Source organism: Bufo bufo, chromosome 5, assembly GCF_905171765.1.
Source record: "Bufo bufo chromosome 5, aBufBuf1.1, whole genome shotgun sequence".
NCBI classification, from domain to species: Eukaryota; Metazoa; Chordata; class Amphibia; order Anura; family Bufonidae; genus Bufo; species Bufo bufo.
Genome location: NC_053393.1, coordinates 520,460,539 through 520,471,354, shown reverse-complemented (window position 1 = coordinate 520,471,354; position 10,816 = coordinate 520,460,539).

The following is a 10,816-nucleotide window of genomic DNA, read 5'->3' as shown; positions in this document are numbered from 1 at the left end:
CACTACACCCCGAGATTTTGGTGATATCTTTACGTTTTTTCCATGCTTTGCATAGTAGAGTAACACACGGGATAGGTTCTGGGGGACGAATAACAGAGCCAAGCTCCAGTATATACCCTGGTGGTCTCCCTCCCATCAAGTAAGACAGTAGCGCACTAACAGACCCCGAGTTACCCAGGACACTACAGGATTTGCACTGTTGAGCTTGTGCCGCTAAAATGTATAGCCACGGGTTGGAAATCGCCAGTCCACCACTATCCTTCTCCCTCTGTAAGGTCTCTAAGCGAATTCTTGGGGACTGGTTATTCCATATTAGGGCCCTAAATAGCCCCTGTATTTTGTAGAAGTGTCTCATTGGTATCCAAATTGGGCTATTGTGCAAAATGTACAGAAATTGTGGCATTAGTACCATTTTAACTAAGTTAGCTCTCCCTATAACAAATAATGGCAACTTACACCAGCTATCAACCTTTTGGGCACTTTTTTGTCAGTAGTGGGTTCAGATTCAAGTCTACATAATCTTGTGGCCTATATGTTACCTGTATCCCTAAGTATTTAAACTGTCTGGCCAATTGCAAAGGAGCTATTTTGATCTGGAGTGATCTCGGCACCGAATCCATGGGGAGCATTACTGATTTGTCCCAATTAATGGTTAGACCCGAATAGGCACCATACTCCTCAATGAGTTGCATGACATGGGGTATTGATTGTTCAATGTTGTCTAGAAAGAGCAACATATCATCGGCGTACAGTGCAATTTTTTCCTCTACTCCTCCATATGTCAAACCCGTTACTTTGGGATCTGCACGTATTAACTGCGCCAGAGGTTCTATAGCCAGGGCAAATAGCATCGGCGATAAAGGACACCCCTGACGTGTACCCCTTTCTAAAGTAAACGCCTCGGATAATACCCCATTTATACCCCGTATTCTAGCTCTCGGTCTTCTATACAGTAATTTTACCCAGGATACAAATTTGGGTCCGAACCCCATACTCCCCATTACTTTCCATAAGAACTTCCACTCGACGCTGTCGAAAGCCTTCGCAGCGTTGAGTGAAAGGATTGCACGGCTACCTGCTTGTCCCCTAGACATCTGCAGATTGAGAAATAATCTCCGAATATTGATGGCAGTAGATTTGCCCGGCATAAAACCAGTCTGGTCCCCGTGTATTAAGCTAAGGATTACTTTTGCCAGCAGCTTGACATCAGTGCATAATAAGGAGATAGGTCTGTATGATCCCGGACACGTGGGGTCCTTACCCGGTTTCGGCAGAACTATTATTATGGCCTCTTCCATAGACTCGGGCAAGCCGCCTAGCATATTTGCCTGATCAAAGACCTCTAAGAGTTGCGGTAACATAAAGTCTTTATATTTTTTCAGCAGTTCCCCAGGTATTCCATCCGCCCCCGGCGCTTTCTCAATAGGAAGCCCTCCCACTGCCACTTCTAATTCCTCCAGACTAAGGGGTTCCTCAAGGCTCTCTTTTTGTTCCATCGTCAGCACTGGTAGCCTAACCGAGGTGAGAAAGTCCTGGATCTCACTGTCACTGCGCTTTCATTTAGTGGCGTACAACTGCTTATAATAATCCCAATATTAAATTGCCTGTCGCATCCCGCAAACACCCTATAAAAGAGGGTCCCTGCTGAGCCTTAATAACAGATGCCAGCATATGGCCCACACTTTCCCCCTCCTCAAAGTCCTTCTGTTTCCAGAACAGCCTTTTGTTGTTTGCTAACTCTATTTGACGATCTTTATACAATTGCTGCGCTTCTACCCAATTAGATCGAGTTGCCGCCGTGGGATTATCAACATATTTACACTCCGTATCAGTGACTCTAGACTGTAGTTCTTGTGTCAGTTGCCTATTCTTAGCTTTATGCCTTTGGATACGCTTAATGAACATTCCTCTAACAGACGCCTTAAATGAGTCCCATACTACCCCCAGCGGTGCTGACCCAATGTTAATGGACATGAACTCCTGCATCTCTGCCAGTATTCTCACCTCATCCTGTAATACGTTCAGCCAGAAAGGATTCAACTTCCACAAACTACCAGTTCTCTCAGAAGCAGAGTCCAGGTTTAGTTCTACTCTGATGGCGGAATGATCAGCAAGACTTCTGGGCAGATATTCCACTGTCCGCACAAGTCTTAGTAACTGTTGGTTGCCTATTGGTAGGTCTATTCGCGAAAGTGAATTGTGAGAGCTAGAATGACAGGAGTATTGTCTAGTGAGAGGGTTACAGATTCTCCAAATGCTGCCAATATTTTTACCATATTGGACAGACGCGGTTCACCCGGGGCAGCTATCTCATGATGTCTGTCCATACGGTAGTCGAATACCATGTTAAAATCTCCGACAATAAGCGTGGGGATATCAGGGGACGCAGCCACAAACGCCAGCACTTGTTTCAACACTTCTCCCGTGTATGGGGGTGGGACATATATTGCCACTACTAAGCATGGGGATTGATATATATTGATACAAAACGACCGTTGGGATCTATATTTGATTTGACGCAGTGAAACGGAATCTGTTTGTGTACAAGTACACTGACCCCTCTAGCATGACTAGAGTACGTAGAGTGGTATGCATGGCCAATAAATGCACGGTTAACCGTGGCTACAGACTCCGCTGTCAGATGCGTTTCTGAGAAACATATGATAGCTGGTTGAAATTGTCTAAGGGAGTTCAGTACTGCGTATCTTTTGGCTGCGTCACCGAGACCCCTCACATTCCATGCCAACACATTAACCCCCATCATCAAACCCCACAGATATCCCGCCACGGATGACCCTCCCCGTCCCTCTATCTTTCATCATGTCTACCTTACTGTCAGAGAAAAAATTAGTAGTACAGTGATATACGACATTGTGGTCATGGTGCGGTTCCCCAGAACTAACATACAAATTCAACTTATACATCAACATTCCCCTCTGTAACGCGGGGGTATAAACTATCAAAGAAAATATACCCAGCAACTATAGGCAACGTGAGTGTATATAACCACTCTTATTCTTAAATCGCCCGTCTCCTGGACATATTTCACCCAATAAACAGATATGCATCCTATTGTGCGTAATGTAGTGCAATCAGGTATACCACTATGCAGTTTTGTTAGGTACATTTCTGTGCCCTACAAAGACTCTTTAACTAGCATAACAGAAACTCAGAGTCCTATGGTGCCCCACTACCCTCCAAATCAAAGCCGCAGCCCCCTGCATATACTCATCGTCCAAAGCATCTGTGCAGCTGACACCAGTGCTGCTTCTTCTCTCTCCTCCAGCATATCGTCCACATATCAACCCGAAGATGTTTCAGGGTGTCCTGGCAGACTGGTAACCTCCAACCATTTCACTGCCGCATCAGCTGATTCAAAGATATGGACTTTTCCTTCAGCCACCACTCGTAGCCTGGATGGATATAACATGGAGTACGGTACTTGGCGCTCCCTCAAGCGACGTTTCACTTCCACATACTTTGCCCGTTTCTTCTGTACCTCCGCAGAAAAATCCGGAAAGATAAGCACTTTTCTGTCATTTATCCGCAAGTCTTCATGATCCCTAGCTTTCCTCAAGATGGCGTCTCTGTCTTTGAAATGCAACAGCTTCATCAGGATGGGTCTCGGAGGGGCCCCTGGTGGTGGAGAGCGGAAAGGCACTCTACGAGCCCTTTCTATAGCGAACATATTCGACAGGGAGTCTTTTCCAAACTTCTCAGTCAGCCACTGCTCAAAGAAGACAACAGCATTCGTGCCCTCTACCTTTTCTGGGACACCCACAAGCCGCAAATTATTCCTGCGAAGTCTGTTCTCCAAATCATCCGCCTTATTCAGCAGATAGGAGACATCATGAGTGATTTTGCCCAGGTCTATACTATATCTTCCAAGCAGCTGACCCGCTCCTCCACTTCTTTAATTCTCTCTGTGACCTTCCTGAGGTCATGCCGAATAAAATACATATTTTCTTGTAGGCTCCCCATTTGTGTGTTAGGGGTGAGAAGCGCTGTGTTGCAGTTGGTGACTGCCTTAAACACATCAGTCATTGTTGGTTCAGTGGGAATCTGTGCAGCTGATCTGGCCCTCTCAGCCGCTCCGGCCGTCACACTCACCGCCTCCTCCTCTGCTCCTCGTGTCTCCATGCTGCCAGCACACCTTACAGTCGTCTCCAGAGGTGAGTACACCCAGTCTTCAGACCCGTCACTCTGCTGGTCCACCAGGGCTGCGGAGGTGTTCAGGGGAGTCGATCTGGCAAACTTCCCCAGCCGCGCTGCGATCTCTGCAGCCTTCTCTCCCGCTCCGGCGCCATCTTGCCTGGAGCGCACCGCTGGCCCGCTCACCTTCTCCTCCCTCTCCTTCTTGCTGTTCCGCTTAATGGTACCGGCGGTCGATGTGCCCGGAGTCCGGTAACTATTAGCACCACTTATATCAACTTTGTAGCCGATTAAGTACTCGGATGCCGATGATTGTACAGGATTCTTGTCCAGGAGAGCTAGCTTCAGCGTCTCCTCACATGCTGCGCTAGGCCACCCTCCTGCAGGTATTTAAGTGGCTCAGCCCCCTTCCCAGACGCCTCAGTGTCAAGATCCTTGAGTTTTCTGGATCTTGACACTCTCGTGTGCTCCTGAACTATACTTCGTTCCTGGATTCTGCTTTTCGTCTGAACCCTGCCTGCTTGCTTTGACTCTCCTATTGCCGACCCGGATTGCCTGTACCTTTGCCGCCTGCCCTATTGCCTGTCTGACCACGTCTCTGCCTTATCCTTTGGTCCTGCACCGTTGCTCCTGGTAACGTCTCTGCCCGCCTGACTACGCTTGTACTTCTGGTACCTACTCAGATCCTCCTGGTCCGCCTGAACCAGCTGCCACTGACTTGGGGATTGCTCTGGAGTAGCCCCCGGCAACTACCCTAGCAGCTCAAGTCTATCCTCATTATCTGAGGCTCTAGTGAAAACCAGGTAGTTGCTTAGACACGCCCCTCCAGAGTATAGCCAATCAGTGGCACAGTGGGTTCACACCCGCTGATCCGTGACAGTCTGGTAGCCCAAAGCCTAATGATGGCCTCCAGGCCTGCCACGTAAGCCTGTTAAGCCTTGCCAGTAAAAACACAAATATTAAAAGTTCAAAAACCGGGATCCTGGGTTATTTTTCTTCTAGACCAGGGGTGCACAACGTGTGATGACATTCTGACTATTAAAGGTACTGAAGCCGACTTCGGATTGCTGTTTTAAAATATCTTTAAAGTTGTAGAATCGATGGCCAAAGTTCTTCACCGAAGTCTTGTGCGACTTCACACTTTACGAAGTTTGCCTCACCAAAGCCCACACAATTTAATGCTGTACGGAGACGGGTCTGTCCCTGTAAAGCATTAAAACAAAGTTGGGGAACGAATCGACTTCAGATCTTGGATCCTAAGTGCGATTCACTCACTAGTTACGACCACCCTGCAATCTATCAGTGGTGGCCGTGCTTGCAAACCATAGGAAAAACTGCTGGCCTCGCTGGTGGCCAGGACCGTGGAGCTCACATAGGCTGGTGTTTTTTTCTACAGTGTGCAAGCATGACCACCACTGATGGATTGCAGGGTGGCCGTAACCATGGAAACGAGCAGTGTATAATGTGATGGAAAAATGGATCCAGCCAGGTAAGGAAGCAATATGGATAATAATACATTAGTAAGTGCTTTGTATTAACTTCCTCTATATAATAAATGCTATTTGCTAAAGTGACACAACCTTTAAGTATGCAGGAAGCACTGTTGTGTGCAGGAAGCACTGTTATGTGGAGCACTGTGTGGTTGGCACTACTATGGGATGCACTTTATGACTGGAACTGATATGATGAGTACTGCATACGTCCCAACCATCCCGGATCCGGCGGGACAGTCCTGGATTCCCACTGTCCCGTAACAGATGAGGTATGTCCCGCTCTGATTGTAATGGTGAAGCAGGGATCGTCTACTCTCCGCTTCACCATTCAGCTGCCGGCGCTCCCCAGCAGCAGCACAATGCCCTCATACATTGCACTGATGTTCTGTGGAATCAGACCCTTTGCTTCTTGTCCTACAAAGCAGTGCGATATGCGATTGTATCCTGCTGCTGGGGAGCTGTGATCATCAGAGGAACCAGGTGAGGATTTACCATTTAGTTTTTTTCTTCCTGTGAATGGGGCACATATCTGGACATAACTACTGGGAGGAGGCACATATCTGCCCATAACTATTGTGAAGGGGCACATATCTGGCAAAACTACTGTGAGGTGGCACATATGTGGGCATAACTACTGTGATGGGGCACATATCTGGCCATAACTATTGTGAAGGGGCACATATCTGGCAAAACTATTGTGAAGGGGCACATATGTGGGCATAACTACTGTGAGTGGGCATCTGCCCATAACTAGTGTGAGGGGCACATATGGGCATAACTATTGTGAAGGGGCACATATCTGGCCATCACTACTCTTAGGAGGCACATATGTTAGCATTACTACTGTGAGGGGCACATATCTGGGCATAGCCACCGTGAAGGGGGCACATCTGGGTACAGCTACTGTGAGGGGCATATCTGGGCATAGCTACTGTGAGGGGTGGCACATGTGGGCATTATCACTGTGATGGGGGCACAATGTGGGCATTACTACTATGTGCTGGAGCAAAGGGGGAATAATTACTATGAGGGGGCATTAAGGGGACTAGGTGTGGATAGTTACGTTTTGGGGGGTTAGAGGCGTGGCCTAGTATGAAAAATTTGTAAATAATGTCCCTCTTTGTGTTTTTCAAAAGTTGGAAGGTGAGGTTAGCACTGTTAGGGCTCATTCAGACGAGTGCAGTCCAGAAATCACATTCTGTGCGTCAGCGTGATCCTCCGTTCTGGACACTGCTCGTCTTGTAGCACCCCCTACCTAACCATTGAAGGATCCAAGCACCTTAAATCGACCATTTGACTGACTATACCTGGATACTCCTCCCGACGAGAAATCTCTGATACAACACCACTGCAAAATCCCAAGCATAACATCATTGCGGAATCTTCCATTCAGAGGCCGTAAGTCAGGGACTCTGGCAGTGACGTGAAACAGAACTACAGAGCCGTCGAGGAAAAACCTCCTGATACACTGTGCCGAATAACCACGGGCACATTAAGGGAGAGGAATAGATCCAAAGTCTGCAAAGTCTTCGGTCGAATATAAGGTAACCAACCAACCTATACTTGCAAGTAATTTTGTAGCGGGACGCCGCTACTTGTTTCGTTTCGGTGGGACGCTGCCGATATCGAGAGTGGACATAAAGACTTGACTTTATATACCTGATTTTATACACCGATACCCAGGTGCAACAATTATAAGTTATTGACATTATTTATCTTGGGACTATTGATTCACAACTACTATGCATTTCTAAGAATAATGCCTTGATTTTACATATTGTGTTAATCGAATCACCTATAGTGCCAATCGATTATTTTTTATTTTTTATTGTATGCTGCCGAATATAATTATCTCATTTGAGTATATAATCGATCATTTTTATGCTATCGAAGATAATATCATATTGTATATACAATTGAACTCCAGCATTTTGATTGATTATAATCACAAATAAAGTATTTAACTGTTTAACCACATGGTCACGGTTTCTTGAGTGCCCTGTTATACTATTTATTATTACTTTTTTGCATTGAGTGAGTGGTCTCAATTTCACAGGAGCACCGACTTGGTGTCCTTTTTTCCTAGTGCGACATCTTACTTGATTATTAACTTTTTGGATGAAATATAACTATTCTGTGTCTAGTTGTGCGATCCTCTTTTGCGTGTTGTGGCTCGGGCTAATTGTTTTTTCTTTCACATTTGTGGCGTTTAGCGGTTCGATGGCTGGCTTTCGTATACCTTCTGTGCGGTGCGGAGAGAGGAACAGAGGCTGGTGGGCGCTCTTTGGTTTTTCGAGAGGTGGAAGTCTTTTGGACAGGGATCCTGGAATTCAGGTGGTCATAACTCCTTCCGGAGGTTGTTGGTATAGAGTTCCGCCGGAGGCGCGGTGATGCTGGTGACCCGCGCTGTGGTAATGCGCCTTTGTCTATTCCAGAGCTCTGGACCTCATGTGTCCTGACATATGATTATCCCTTTCTTTTTCAAAATGTTGGTAGTAGGGTAGTTGGTGGTTATCTCCCGGGTGTGTTGTTCTGGGCCATACAGTTGCAAGAAAAATTATGTGAACCCTTTGGAATGATATGGATTTCTGCACAAATTGGTCATAAAATGTGATCTGATCTTCATCTAAGTCACAACAATAGACAATCTCAGTCTGCTTAAACTAATAACACACAAATAATTAAATGTTACCATGTTTTTATTGCACACACCATGTAAACATTCACAGTGCAGGTGGAAAAAGTATGTGAACCCTTGGATTAAATAACTGGTTGAACCTCCTTTGGCAGCAATAACTTCAACCAAACGTTTCCTGTAGTTGCAGAGCAGACGTGCACAACAGTCAGGAGTAATACTTGACCATTCCTCTTTACAGAACTGTTTCAGTTCAGCAATATTCTTGGGATGTCTGGTGTGAATCGCTTTCTTGAGGTCATGCCACAGCATCTCAATCGGATTGAGGTCAGGACTCTGACTGGGCCACTCCAGAAGGCGTATCTCCTTCTGTTTAAGCCATTCTGTTGTTGATTTACTTCTATGCTTTGAGTCGTTGTCCTGTTGCAACACCCATCTTCTGTTGAGCATCAGCTGGTGGACAGATGGCCTTAAGTTCTCCTGCAAAATGTATTGATAAACTTGGGAATTTATTTTTCCTTCGATGATAGCAATCCGTCCAGGCCCTGACGCAGCAAAGCAGCCCCAAACCATGATGCCCCCACCACCATACTTCACAGTTGGGAGGAGGTTTGATGTTGGTGTGCTGTGCCTCTTTTTCTCCACACATAGTGTTGTGTGTTTCTTCCAAACAACTCAACTTTGGTTTCATCTGTCCACAGAATATTTTGCCAGCACTGCTGTGGAACATCCAGGTGCTCTTGTGCAAACTGTAAACGTGCAACAATGTTTTTTTGGGACAGCAGTGGCTTCCTCTGTGGTATCCTCCCATGAAATCCATTCTTGTTCAGTGTTTTACGTATCGTAGATTCGCTAACAGGGATGTTAGCATATGCCAGAGACTTTTGTAAGTCTTTAGCTGACACTCTAGGATTCTTCTTCACCTCATTGAGCAGTCTGCGCTGTGCTCTTGCAGTCATCTTTACAGGACGGCCACTCCTAGAGAGAGTAGCAGCAGTGCTGAACTTTCTCCATTTATAGACAATTTGTCTTACTGTGGACTGATGAACAGCAAGGCTTTTGGAGATACTTTTATAACCCTTTCCAGCTTTATGCAAGTCAACAATTCTTAATCATAGGTCTTCTGAGAGCTCTTTTGTGCGTGGCCTCATTCACATCAGGCAATGCTTCTTGTGAAAAGCAAACCCGGAACTGGTGTGTGTTTTTTATAGGGCAGGGCAGCTGTAACCTACACCTCCAATCTCATATCATTGATTGGACTGCAGTTGGCTGACACCTCACTCCAATTAGCTCTTGGAGATGTCATTAGTCTAGGGGTTCACATACTTTTTCCACCTGCACTGTGAATGTTTACATGGTGTGTTTAATAAAAACATGGTAACATTTAATTCCTTGTGTGTTATTAGTTTAAAGAGGACCTTTCACCGATTATTACACTATGAACTAACTATACAGACATGTGGAGCGGCGCCCGGGGATCTCACTGCACTTACTATTACCCCTGGGTGCCGCTCCGTTCTCCTGCTTTGCCCTCCGGTATCTCCGCTCACTAAGTTATAGTAGGCGGAGATTCCAGTCACTAAGTTATGGTAGGCGGAGTCTGCCCTTGTTCTGCACTAGCGCTGGCCAATCGCAGCGCAGAGCTCACAGCCTGGGAGGTTCTTTTCTCCCAGGCTGTGAGCTCTGCAATGCGATTGGCCAGCGCTACAGAAGAACAAGGGCAGACTCCGCCTACCATAACTTAGTGAGCGGAGATACCGGAGGACATAGCAGGAGAACGGAGCGGCGCCCGGGGATAATAGTAAGTGCAGTGAGATCCCCGGGCGCCGCTCCACATGTCTGTATAGTTAGTTCATAGGGTAATAATCGGTGAAAGGTCCTCTTTAAGCAGACTGTGATTGTCTATTGTTGTGACTTTGATGTAGATCAGATCACATTTTATGACCAATTTGTGCAGAAATCCATATAATTCCAAAGGGTTCACATACTTATTCTTGCAACTGTATATGGAAGGCGTTATGAATATAATACACAGGTAGAGATCAAGGGGCACTGTTAACAGGAAGATGCAGCTATATAGTGTAGTGGTGACAGTCCTCTGGATGAACGACCCCTCTCTAGTAGCTATAGCCCGTAATATTATTACACTCCAGAAATACATCCAGGCCCCTCTTGAATTCCTTTATTGTACTCACCATCACCACCTCCTCAGGCAGAGAGTCCCATAGTCTCACTGCTCTTACCATAAAGAATCCTCTTCTATGTTGTGAAAATACATTCTTACCTCCAGACACAGAGAATGTTCCCCTCGTCACAATCCTGGGGATGAATAGATGAGGGGAGTGATCTCTGTACTGACCCCTGTTATATTTATACACAGTTATTAGATCTCCCCTCTGTCGTCTTTTTTTCTACAGTGAATAACCCTTATTTTGCCAATCTTCCAGGGTACTGTAGTTGCCCCATTCCAGTCATTACTTTAGTTGCCCTCCTCTGGACCCTCTCTAGTTCTGCTATGTCTGCCTTGTTTACAGGA